This window comes from Arachis hypogaea, chromosome 8 (assembly GCF_003086295.3).
Source record: "Arachis hypogaea cultivar Tifrunner chromosome 8, arahy.Tifrunner.gnm2.J5K5, whole genome shotgun sequence".
In the NCBI taxonomy this organism is placed as follows: domain Eukaryota; kingdom Viridiplantae; phylum Streptophyta; class Magnoliopsida; order Fabales; family Fabaceae; genus Arachis; species Arachis hypogaea.
The window spans coordinates 43,918,447-43,930,737 of record NC_092043.1 but is presented as its reverse complement, the minus strand read 5'-3'; positions in this window follow the sequence as shown (position 1 = coordinate 43,930,737).

Below are 12,291 nucleotides of genomic sequence, written 5' to 3'. Positions count from 1 at the left end.
ATTAATTTTGATACAAAAATTACCAAACATAAATCACTCTAACACAAACTTATTTTTTATCAAAATCAAGTTTGCAAAATCAATTTTATGCAAACTCCCGTTGACAAACTGTAATCTAAACACACACGAAGTAGTTGAAGAGCTTATGACCAAATGGACCAAAATATGTATATATATAAGGCGAAAAAAATTAATAATTTAATATGATAAATGTGATTTAACAAATATTTAATATGTGATTAGACACGGTTGTATTAATAATAGAAGTATGACCAGTTTATATTGTTAAAAAATTACAATAAAAAACTCTTTTGAAGGTAATATAATTTAGAATTTAGAGTTTAGAGTTTGAATTTTAAGATTTAAGATATAGGGAATAGAAGTTAGAGTTGAGAATTTAGGGTTTAGAAATATAAATTATTTTAATATTTGGATAAAGTATTAAATTGGTCTTTTACATTTGGGTGTAATCCTATTTTGGTCCTTCAAGTTTTAAGTATCCTATTTGAATTCAAAAAAGTTTTATTTAGCTTTAATATAGTTCCATTGTGAGATCAAAGTTAAATAATTAACAGAATGTCCTACATAACAGTAGCACAAGAACAATATCGATAATATGGAGAACAAGTACAAGCTCGAGAGGCACAAAATCAACCGTGAATGCATCAATACATTTATTTATCATTCTCTTTAGTTCTATAGAAAATATTTTATTTAAATTGTAAGAAAAATAATAAATAAATGTAGTGATGCATCCACGGTTGATTTTGTGCATCTGGAGCTTGTACTTGTTCTCCAGATTATCGACTTTGTTCTTATGCGCTGTTATGTAGGACATTCCATTAACTATTTAACTTTGACCTCGTGGTGGGACTATATTGAAGCTAAATAATTTTTTTTAGATTCAAATAAGACACTTTAAACCTTAAGGACCAAAACAGAATTACACCCAAATGTAGGGGACGAATTTAGTACTTTACCCTTAATATTTTCATATACTACTTTTTACTCCGGAGTCTAAACTTTTCGGTGCTCATCACTGATTGGCGCTATAATTACTGAATGCAAAACACTTAGTCCAATGTGTTGTGTTTCGGTGTCTTTTTTTTTCTAAATTTTACTGTTAATTAAAAGAAGGCAAAAAAAAGTTACTTTGGTTAAAATGGATGTGAATTCGCCTCCAATGTGAAAATAGAATTGTTGATGTATAAAGTAAAATAAGAAAATAATTGGTCTTCAGAGTATTCTGAGTGAAATTATGAAACAGTGGAAGAAATAAGGACGAGACAAAATGAAGATGAGATTTATGAATAATGTAAATGAGTTGTTAATTCGTTGTGTTGAAATTAAATCGCCACACTAAACCGTAAACACGAAAGTGTAAACGCTGAACCTTGAACTTGGGTCGAGAAACATGAACCATGAGCCTTGAACCCAAACCTAGAAGACCCAAAGAACGAAAATCATAACCCTAATCCACAAAACACAATTCGTATCTTGAGAGATGAAACGATATAGACAAATTTCCAGAAGACAAATCTTGAATCGTAAAAAGACAATAGATTTGGTTATTCCTTTTTGGGATAGTATATGGCAAGATTAATTCTAAAACCTGAACCAAGCCGAACCCGGAAACTCGCAACCGTAAAAACGGTGAACCATGGTCCGGGAGCCGGAGAACCAAATTCCGTAAATACTATACCCGAAATCGTAAATCGCAGTTGATGTGTTTATCTCTTTTGGTGGAAGAATATCGTAATAACGTACGCTGAACTGTGAACCCTGAACCATGGAGAATGAGATGTGAATGTTGAATCCGAATCTGTAAATTGGAATTCGTATTTTGAACTTGTAGGGGATATTTTTATTATAAATAATTTTTTTACATATCAAGTGACACGTGGTGTATTAGGTGTTACTGACTTGACATGTCAACCAATCATTTTATGACACGTGGCAATAACCTACCACGTCATCATCTAACTAACGCAAGGAGCAATTTGACTTACGTTTTATCTTTCAATGACTAATATGATTAAAAAAATTATTTGATGACTAATTTAAAGGTGGGTACTCCAATAAAGATTTTATAATTGTCTTCATGTGAAAAAAAAAAAATTTGACCCTTGAATGATGAATTGTATGATTAGATTTTGATGTTACAAAATTAACGGGAAGTATATTAGATAGGTGGGTGTGTATTTATATTTTTACATATATCTGATATTAATTTTAGTGGTTGATTTTAGGATAAACATAACATAATTATTTTAACATAAGCATGTGAGTGGTGCCCTTAAAAAAATTATTGAACATCTAATTTTAATCTTGTGTACTCTTTATGTACTTCTATAATTTTAATCTTATGTACTCTTTATGTATTCTTATTATAATTAATTTCTATTAATATTAAATTAATAAAAAAAGAATCTAAATAATTAATAAATATATAATTAAAATATTTTTTAGATATAATTAACAATGATTCTTTAACATTACTGTTTATATATTTTTAATTTATTTATTATAAAAATTTATAATTTAATTATTTATTTTTTTATTTAATTTCAAGTGGACACACACCTCTATCGTTGATTCCAACCTAGTTCTGACGTCATTGACTACTATGCAGCTCCTAGCCCCTATCACCATAACGCCATTGACACGCCGCCCGATTCCTGCCATAGCCTCACTAGGCAGCCTCGTGACGCCGCCTTCTGTTAACACCGCCTTATTCTTTGTGTTAGTTTTAATGTGTTTTTTATCTTATTTTTCAGTTGATTTTACAATTTATACGACACAAAAATTTAAGATTTTTTCTAAAAAAAAATTTAAATATTTATTATTTTACATCAGTTACATTTAATACAATAAAATATGGAGATATTGTCTCTAATTTTTTATTAAGTAAAATAGAAATTATTTTTTATTTTTTTATTTTTTTATTGTCTTTTTATTTATAATATTTTTGAAAGTTTCGTGAGATGTTTTTTAAGAAAAGTTAGAAATAGAGGAAGCATATTAGATAGGTGGTGTGTATTTATATTTTAATAGACTAATTTTAGTGGCTAATTTTGGTATAAATATAACATAGTTATTTTGACATAAACATATGAGTAGTGTCCTAAAGAAAATTGTTAAATATCTAATTTTTAATCTTATGTACTCTTTATGTACTCCTACTATAATTAATATCTATCAATATTAAACTAATAAAAAATAATCTAGATAATTAATAAATATATAATTATAATATTTTTCTAGATATACTAACCTATAATTCTTTAACGTTGCTGTTTATATATATTTAATTTATTTATTATGAAAGTTTTTTATTTAATTACTAATTATTTATTTTTAGTTTAATTACTCTGTTGGTCCTTATAGTTTTGCAAAATTTTTTATTAGGTCCCTATACTTTTTTTTTCTTTTAATTGGGTCACTGCACTAATTTTTTCAATTAGATCCTTCTTAGCAGTAATTGACTTAATTTTACAAGGACCCAAAAAAATTGGTGCAGGGACCAAATGAAAGGAAAAAAAAGTGTGGGGACCAATTAAAAAAAATTTAGTGCAAGGACTCAATTAAAAAGAAAAAAAGTATAGGGACCTAATTAAAAATTTCGTAAAACTATAGAGACCAACAAAATAATTAAACCTTTATTTTTTTATTTAATTTTAGGGACATGCTACCGCGTTATCTTTTGTGTTAGATTTAGTGTGTCTTTTACTTTATGAACCGCTAGGGCTGGAAGTGAGTCAAGTCAGCTCATGAGCCAGCTCGAGCTCGATACGCTAAGCTCGTGAGCTGGTGAGCCTAAACTTGAGCCTGGAATTGAGCTCATAAATTAAATGTGCTGAGCTTGAGGTTGGATAAGTTCAGCTCATTAGCTCGTGAGCTGGCTCGATTATATATATATATATATATATATATATATATTAATACACATATTCTATATGCATTTAGTCTATACTTTTAATATTATATATATACATATGAAATAGTAATATATAATTATATATATTAATGATCTTAATTATTTAAAATTTTATATTTATTTATTACATATAATTTTGATATAGGACATAAATAATATATAAAATTATTCTTTTTAAATATTTTTTAAAATATATAAGTTACAATTTATTGATATAAAATTATAGATTTTGTATTTATGTTTCTATTATTTGAGCCAGCTCGTGAGCTTTCGGTGAGTCGAGCTTGAGCTTAAGAAATAGGCTCGATTGTTAATGAGTCGAGCCGTGAGCCAAGCTCAATTTTGGTGAGTCGAGCTTGAGCTTGGTCAGCTCGGCTCACTTCCAGTCCTATGAACCGCTATAGGCAATAGCGGTTTATGTGAAAATGTGAATTGTTGTAAACCGTTGGAGGTAGTCGCGATTTATGTTAGATGAGTTGTCTATATATATATATATATATATATATATATATATATATATATATATATATATATATATATATATATATATATATATATATATATATATATACCCCTCAAAGGCAATGAGATAGTAATAGAGTGTCATTTTTCACAAATGGATAGTGAGGAGTGCTTCCTAACTCTAGTGCATTGCTCCGGTAAAATTCAAAAAAGCAAAAGGCATAGTGTTAAATTTACGGATAGGGAACCGTTGAGCGTTTTTATTTGATCATCGAATACGTTGCCGATATAAAAAGCATCATATTATAAAAGCTGGGTTTATGTGGGATAAAGTGGGTGAAAAATTTGTTCTACAAGATCCTTATTGCTGTTATGTCAACCGGTGTAAAGTACGAAACATTTATGATAGGATCCGATAAAGATACGCAGGTCTTGTTTTACTGCAGGCGAAGTTTTTCCGAAATTAGAATACACGAGTTGTTTGCTAAGTTGGAAGATGGCGTCAACAGCCCTGGGGCATCAGCGTCGAATCCTCAGTCGACGATGATGGGGTGCTCAACCTGGTGCCTATGGTTGCACCAGCTTGTCTGTTAGTTGATCATGCATATGTTGCAGTTGGTATTGCTAGTTCATCTCATTTGAATCCTGATTTTGCAGTTGAGTATGGACCGAATCGAGTTGAAAATCCGATGCGAGAGGATGATTCGGACGATGAGCCAGCGGACATTGCTGGGTACAGTGATGAGGATACTCTGAGCAATCCACCTATACCCCATGGGCCAACCTTGAACTTGGAAGCAATAGGCCAACAGCCGGGCGTCGATGCAACCTTTTGGATTCAGGGACTGCATGATGCAACCACTTTAACGGAAGATTGGCCAATCTTTCTAAAGTAAGGAGGAAGCTGTGTTGAGCGTAAAGGATTACCGCATTCGGCATGGAGTTGAGTATAGGGTGATGGAGTCAGACCATCTTAAATACCATGGGAGATGCAAGGAGTTTGGTAAAGGTTGCACGTGGATGATTCATATCACGCTCTGGCAAAAGAAGAGCACTTGGGAGGTAAGGAGGTACAACAGACCATACACATGCTTGGCCACATCGATCTCAAGCGATCACAGGCAGCCTGATTATCTTGTCATATGTGCGAGAATCTTTCCGTTGGTTAGAGCCGATGCGGTAGTTACGATAAAGGTGTTGCAGCAAGCTACTGAAGCAGCCTATGGATTCAGGCCTAGCTACATGAAGGTCTGGATGGCGAAGCAGAAGGTAATAGCACAGATCTACAGTGACTGGGAGGAGTCCTATGGCAAGTTGCCCTGTTGGATCCTTGGGATGACGTCCACCATGGAGGGTACCATTGATCTGCTGAAACCTCTCCGGTTAGAGTTGGTGATTAGGTTGATGAATCAACTGTCTACTTTCATCGTCTTTTCTGGACATTTCTTCCCTTTATTGAGGCCTTTTGACACTGCAAGCTACTAGTCAGCATCGACAATAGTCACTTGTATGGTAAGTATGGAGGGACTTTGCTGCTGGCGATTGCACAAGACGAAAACTCAAACATCTTGCCCATTGTGTTTGCACTTGTGGAAGGGGAGAATGCAGAGTCCTGATCATATTTTCTAACCAACTTGAGAAGACATGTGACTCCACAAGAGGGTATTTTGGTGATATCTGACAGGCACAATGGCATCAAAGCTGCACTAGAGGCACCTGATATGGTTGACTACCTCCTCATGCTTATTGAGCATTTTGCATTCGTCATTTTGTGGTCAATTTTGCTCTCAGCTTCAAGTGAATATTGGTTAGATATTATGAGGACTGAAAATCTGACTATGTATGATTGAGCAAATAGAATGGAGTACGAGAGGTAGACCCAGCACAAGAATGGCGGCAGAAAATTTGGACACATGACGACCAATATATCTGAGATTGTGAGCTCTGTTTTGAAGGGCATAAGAAATCTATCAGTGACTTCGTTGGTCAAGTCGAAATATCTACGGCTTGCAGAATTGTTTGAAATTCGAGGTTAGACAACAAAGGTGCAACTGGGGTCTGGGCACCAGTTTTGTTAAGCGTTGGAGAAAGCCATAGAGAGAAACTTGAGAGATTCCAAATGCTTCATAGTCACTTTGTTTGACAAGCATCAGTTTGAGTATACCGTTAAGGTCGGCTCTAAACGTATATTGGGATGTACCGTCTATGGTGAACAAAGTGTCATATGGACTACCTACAGGCTCGTTAAGGTCGACCACAAACTGCGGCTCATACTCTAGTGCCTGAACCTGGACCTTTGGCATCTACGGATGGTAAGCAAGTACATCTTGTCCTCTTGTTGGCGCCTGTAATGATCCTCTCTGAAAGGCTTCAACCGGTATTTTCACCGGCCTAGGATCGGCGAATGTGATCTTCGGCGACATAACCCTGTGCACCATATGGTGCCACCAGTCTAAGAACTCTGCGTAGGGGCCTGGATCAGGAACTCTATCAATACTAAGGACAAAATCAACTCTGTTCTCCCAGTGTAAATGCCATGGCTAATAATAATGGGGAAACCACCTATCTTCGTCCTTACCGTCCTTAGCATGAAGCCAGTCTATGTTCAAAGCTCGCTCAAGAATGTGCTGCACACTGCCAAACTGTGAGACCATCCGATCAACTTGATGCCACTCAATCACAGCAAAATATATCAAACTAGTGACTACTCACCATAACTGACAATGCTCTTCCGTAAGTATCTTCGGATGAACCATAGCATATACGTCAAGGGTGGCATAAGTCTCCCACACAAGGTGAAAAAGTTGTTCAAATAGAGATCTTATCAGGAGACAACACTGGTGAGAAAGTCTTCATCCTGAGGATGACCATGACTGCATCTAATACAACACTACCCTTTAAATTTTAATGGAGACAACTTCCCTTGATATTGTCTTACACCTTGACTATTAACAAAAATCAAAGACAGTCTTTAAATCAAGTCGGATTGCTTCTTAAGTAGCCTATTTTCATATATGGTTAACTTTATGTTGCAGTATCACGTGTGACAAGTAAAAATAGCCTAAAGATTGTCATCTCACATGATACTTCAAACAACTCAACGAAACAAGCAATATGGTTTATTATGAAATCTTTTGGAACATTTGATCACATTCTCATGAAGTATATTACACATACTAAACAATGAGGTCAGGACAAATTTCACATAAAGTATGGTAAGCATAAAACATGAATAATACCTATGTGTGGTTATACATTTATAGCCTGTAATATTAATTAGCATAATAATCTTTGTAATATAATATTATAAAATGTTTAAATTTAATTAAAATATTCATTGATAGCTCATTCACGAACAACAATAGATGTTTTTTCCATGTTATAATTATCTTGTCATGCTCATGTTTTCTTCTCATACAAATAATAGCTATTTCTATTAATCGCTGCTTCACCATTTACTGTGCATCGCACGAGTTGGCTGCTAGTCATTATTATTATTTTTTTTTGGTAATTAGGCTGCTAGTTATTGTTAAAGTAGACTAGTAGTACCTTTTTCAAAGAAAAAAAAAAGACCAGTAGTACCTCCAAAATGCATATTCTTTTATTTTTGATATTAGGTTGACCATGGTATTTTTTGGATTATGAGTTGTTGTGGTGTTAATCTCAAATGTGCACCATTTAATTTAGAACGTAAAAATTAAAAATTTTAATTTTTGGGAGATACAGAAATTAGATCGTCCGATTTTTGTTTTAAAAAATTAAAAAATTTAAGTTACAAAAATTGAATCTTTTGATTTTGGTTCCTCCTACAGTTTTGAAAAGCTCAAAAATGATAATATTAGAATATATCACTCATCTCATTTTTATAAAAAAAAAAAAATTAGCCTCAAAATGTCATTTCAATTAAGTTAATATTTTCATGGGTTTTTCAAGGCATATATAATTTTGTACTTTGTTTAAATAGACATTATTATTAATAAAGATAGGATACTAGTCAAGTCATGCTCCATTTGAAAGAGATCTAAGATTCATATTTATAAGGACAAAATATTTTAGATTTTAGTTATTATGACAAAGTGACAATGATACAAGAATATATATGTAGCTGGGTATAGGAGCTTATCTCTTCCTGATTTAAAAAATAATAATAATTTGAATATTCAATTTATCCTTTTTCTCAGATCAAATGTATAAAATAATGAAGATGGTTTGGTTGTTTTTGAAGATGAAGTCACTATTTATGCAGATTCCATAATCCACTACACAGGTTACATTGAAAAATTTAGACATTTGATATTCCATCTTAGTTGATTACTATTTATCTAATTTTAATTTGTGGAATAATAATCATACAAGAACAGATACCATTCCTTGAAATGAATGGAGTAGTAACCAATTAACGATAGAGAAAATCTAAGTGGCCAATACCTTTATTAAAATTTGGCCAGTATTTAACCAGCAAAAAAAATAAATAAATAATCCTACACTATTAGATGTAATTTCACACCATTAAAAATATTAATAATGACTAATTAATAGTTACAAATCACAAAACTTACTAGTTTCTAAGACTTCTTTTAGAGGATAATCATGTTGGGCCACTGTTGTTTGTCACTTATCCTTTATTTTTTCCAATCATATTTATTTTAGTTTCATATTGATATGTTTAGAAAGTAAGATTGATCTTTCGATAAATATAGAGAAAAAGAAAATAAAGGTTGTTGAAAGTTTGTACTGGAAAGTTAGAGAATGTTAATGTTCTACATGTGAAGCTTCATGCTCTTTAGAGGGATTTGATTTTTGCTTGAGATTCCAGTTTTGGTGAGGTACTCTGTGATTTGGAAGCTTTATCTATGATAATATCATTATAGAAAGAGACTTAGAGTGTAAGATTCAAAAGACTATGAAATAGATTTGGAAGGTAAATATTAGTTATTTTTTGGATAAATACGGTTTTGGTCCTTAAAGTATTTTACCAAAATCGAAACCGTCCCTCGTCTAATTTTCGATTTAAAATCGTCCTTAATGTTTTTTTTTTTGTTTTAAAATCGTCTTTTTAATTTTTTTTTAGACAAAAAACTTTAAGGACCAAACTGCCAACTGTTTTGTTGATCGTATGACCAAAATAACTATCTCAAAGGCAATGCAGCATGTGGAATGACTTCAGCCTTAGAATAAGCTTCATCGTCGTATTAGCATTGTCTTTTCTTTTGTTTCTTTTTTTTTTTCTTTCTTTCATTTTTAGTCACCAAAAAAATCATAAATTGTACTACATGACCAAGTCCTTTTGGTAGCTAAAATCTAACTGAGTTAGTCTAGTCCAATCAAATTCATTATTTTCAACCAAGGGCTTCACTCACTTCCTTGGTTCCTTTCAGGTTTGCATACACCAGTTGTTTTACTCATTATTATAAAACATGTTAAGTACTTACAAAAAATCAGATTTATGTATTGATAATTAAAAACAAAGGAGCAAGACAATAAGAATACATACAAAAGGTAGTGTATGTTTTGCACAAGGAATATTAGAAATTATAATTAAAAATAAACAAATAAGAAAACAAAAGGAACATAGCTAAACTGAAGTAGTTGAAGCTGTATTCTCAATCTCATGAGTTGTGTTGATAAGGTTGAAGTTAAACCACGAAATGCCAGAGCCCTTGTTGATCCACAAGCTCAAACTGCCTTCTTAGTTTCTTCTTCATTCGGGATAATCCAAAGTAGACTTCTTGAATCATTTTCAGGATAACCTTAATTATAAGTATGACATTTCTTGAAGTTAAGGTAGCTATATATTATGTATAATACAATAGCTAAATTATATTCTCTATAAAACAACAGTAGCTATGTAAACTACATCTACTTAATGAAATGTTACGAAATGAAATAATTGTGCAAATTTTTATTACAAGCTAATCCACATTAATTGAATGTGAAATTTAAATCAATAATTTAGTAGATGGAAAATGGAAAAAGATTTGAGATTTTTTACCTATATATGCAGTGATTTATAGTGCTAATTTTTTATGCTTAATATTTAATACCATTTTTACAATATTCAAAACAACCAATTTGTACCTTCAAGTTGCATGGTGCAACCGAGAACAGACCTTGGCATCTTTATATAATATAGAGATAAATACTAAATCGGTACCGAAAGATTTTGACGCTGACAAAATGGTACTTGATTTTTGCTATTGATAAAATAGTTCTTAAAAGATTTTAAAATTTAACAAATGTATCTCCGAATTCGCCGGAGCAAATCTCCAACAAGTACAATTCTGACATGGCCACCGTATTCTGATGACCTGGCAAACCATCCCCCAAACCCTAATCCCTTCCTCCCAACATAGACTCCCCCTCCATCTCCCTCCCTATCGCAGCCTTCTCCCTACCATCACAGCCCTCTCCCTCCCTCCCTCTCTCTCTCTCCATAGCAGCCCTTGCGCTACTCAATGCACACTCCCTCTTCATCGCAACCACCTCTCCAACGCACACTCCCCTTTCCTTCTACCTCCCTAATTGCAACAGTAAAAGCAGCAATAACAGCAGAAACAACATCATTAAAATTTTAAATAGAACTAACAGAAAAACCTGCACATTCAGAACCTAACCTTACTTGTTCCTCCTTCTCTCTTTTCCATCTTTCCTTCTTTCTCTTCTCAGAGGATCATAACAATAACAATAACAATACTTTCACACATACACACAGACATTTACACAAACATGTAACATACATATATAAATATAAAGAGAGAAAGAGAGAAAGGCTGGAGAGCTGAGAGGATGCGGCTATTCCAGGCCTTGTTGTGGCTCCAATGGTATCGGCGATAGTCCTTGATGGTGTTCTTGCAGTTGAGGTTGCTATTGTTATTGATGTTGTTGCTGTGATAGGAAAAGATAGCAAAGTGTGTGTTGGGGTTGTTATTGCTTGATGTTGTTGTTGATGTTGAGGTAATTGTTGCTGCGAATTGTGGTGTTGAGGGAGGGGGGAGTGTGCATTGGAAAGGAGGCTGTGATGGGGAAGGAGAAAGAGGGGGAGGGGGTTGCGTTGGGTAGGGAGAGGGTTGTGATGGGGAGAGAGATGGAGGATGAGTCTGCATTGGGAGGAAGGGATTAGGGTTTAGGGGATGGTTTGTCAGGTCACTAGAATACGGTGGCCATATCAGCATTGTACTTGCCAGAAATTTGTTCCGGCGAAATCGGGGATATGTTTGTCAAATTTTAAAATTTTTTAGGAACTATTTTGTCAATAATAAAATTCAAATACCATTTTTATCCGTGTCAGAATCTTTCGACCAATTTAGTATTTACCTCTATAATATACTTTTTCTTTATAAAATTCGTTGTATTCGAAAGGCAATAAAGCTTTAACAAAAAAATAAACTATTCTAAAATGACAATTTGACACGATAATGAGATTTTTATTATTTTATAAAAAAAAAATAAATAATTTTTAATCAATTAATTTTAAATAATTATAATTAATAATTAATTTTATATTTTTTAAAAAAATAAAATTTAAATAATCACTAATTAATGATAATTGATTAATATAGGGTACAATTTAAAAATATTTGTTAATTTATTGTTAACTAGACTTTTGTTGATTACCTAAGGATTGTTGTTTTATTTGGTAAGTTATACCCTCTTGGTACAAGGATGATATATGAAATAAGTAAGAGAGATCCTAATTCTAGAATTATATTACACATAAAAATGTTAAAAAAATATTTTAAGTCTCTATAAAATTTTTTGGAGTAAATCGTCAAATTAGTTCTTGAAAAATTATTCGTTTCTTAAATTGGTTTTAAAAGATTTTTTTTAATCAAATTCCTCATTTAAAGATTTTAAATTAGTCATGTTAATCTTTCTGTCACTTTGTTTGTTGA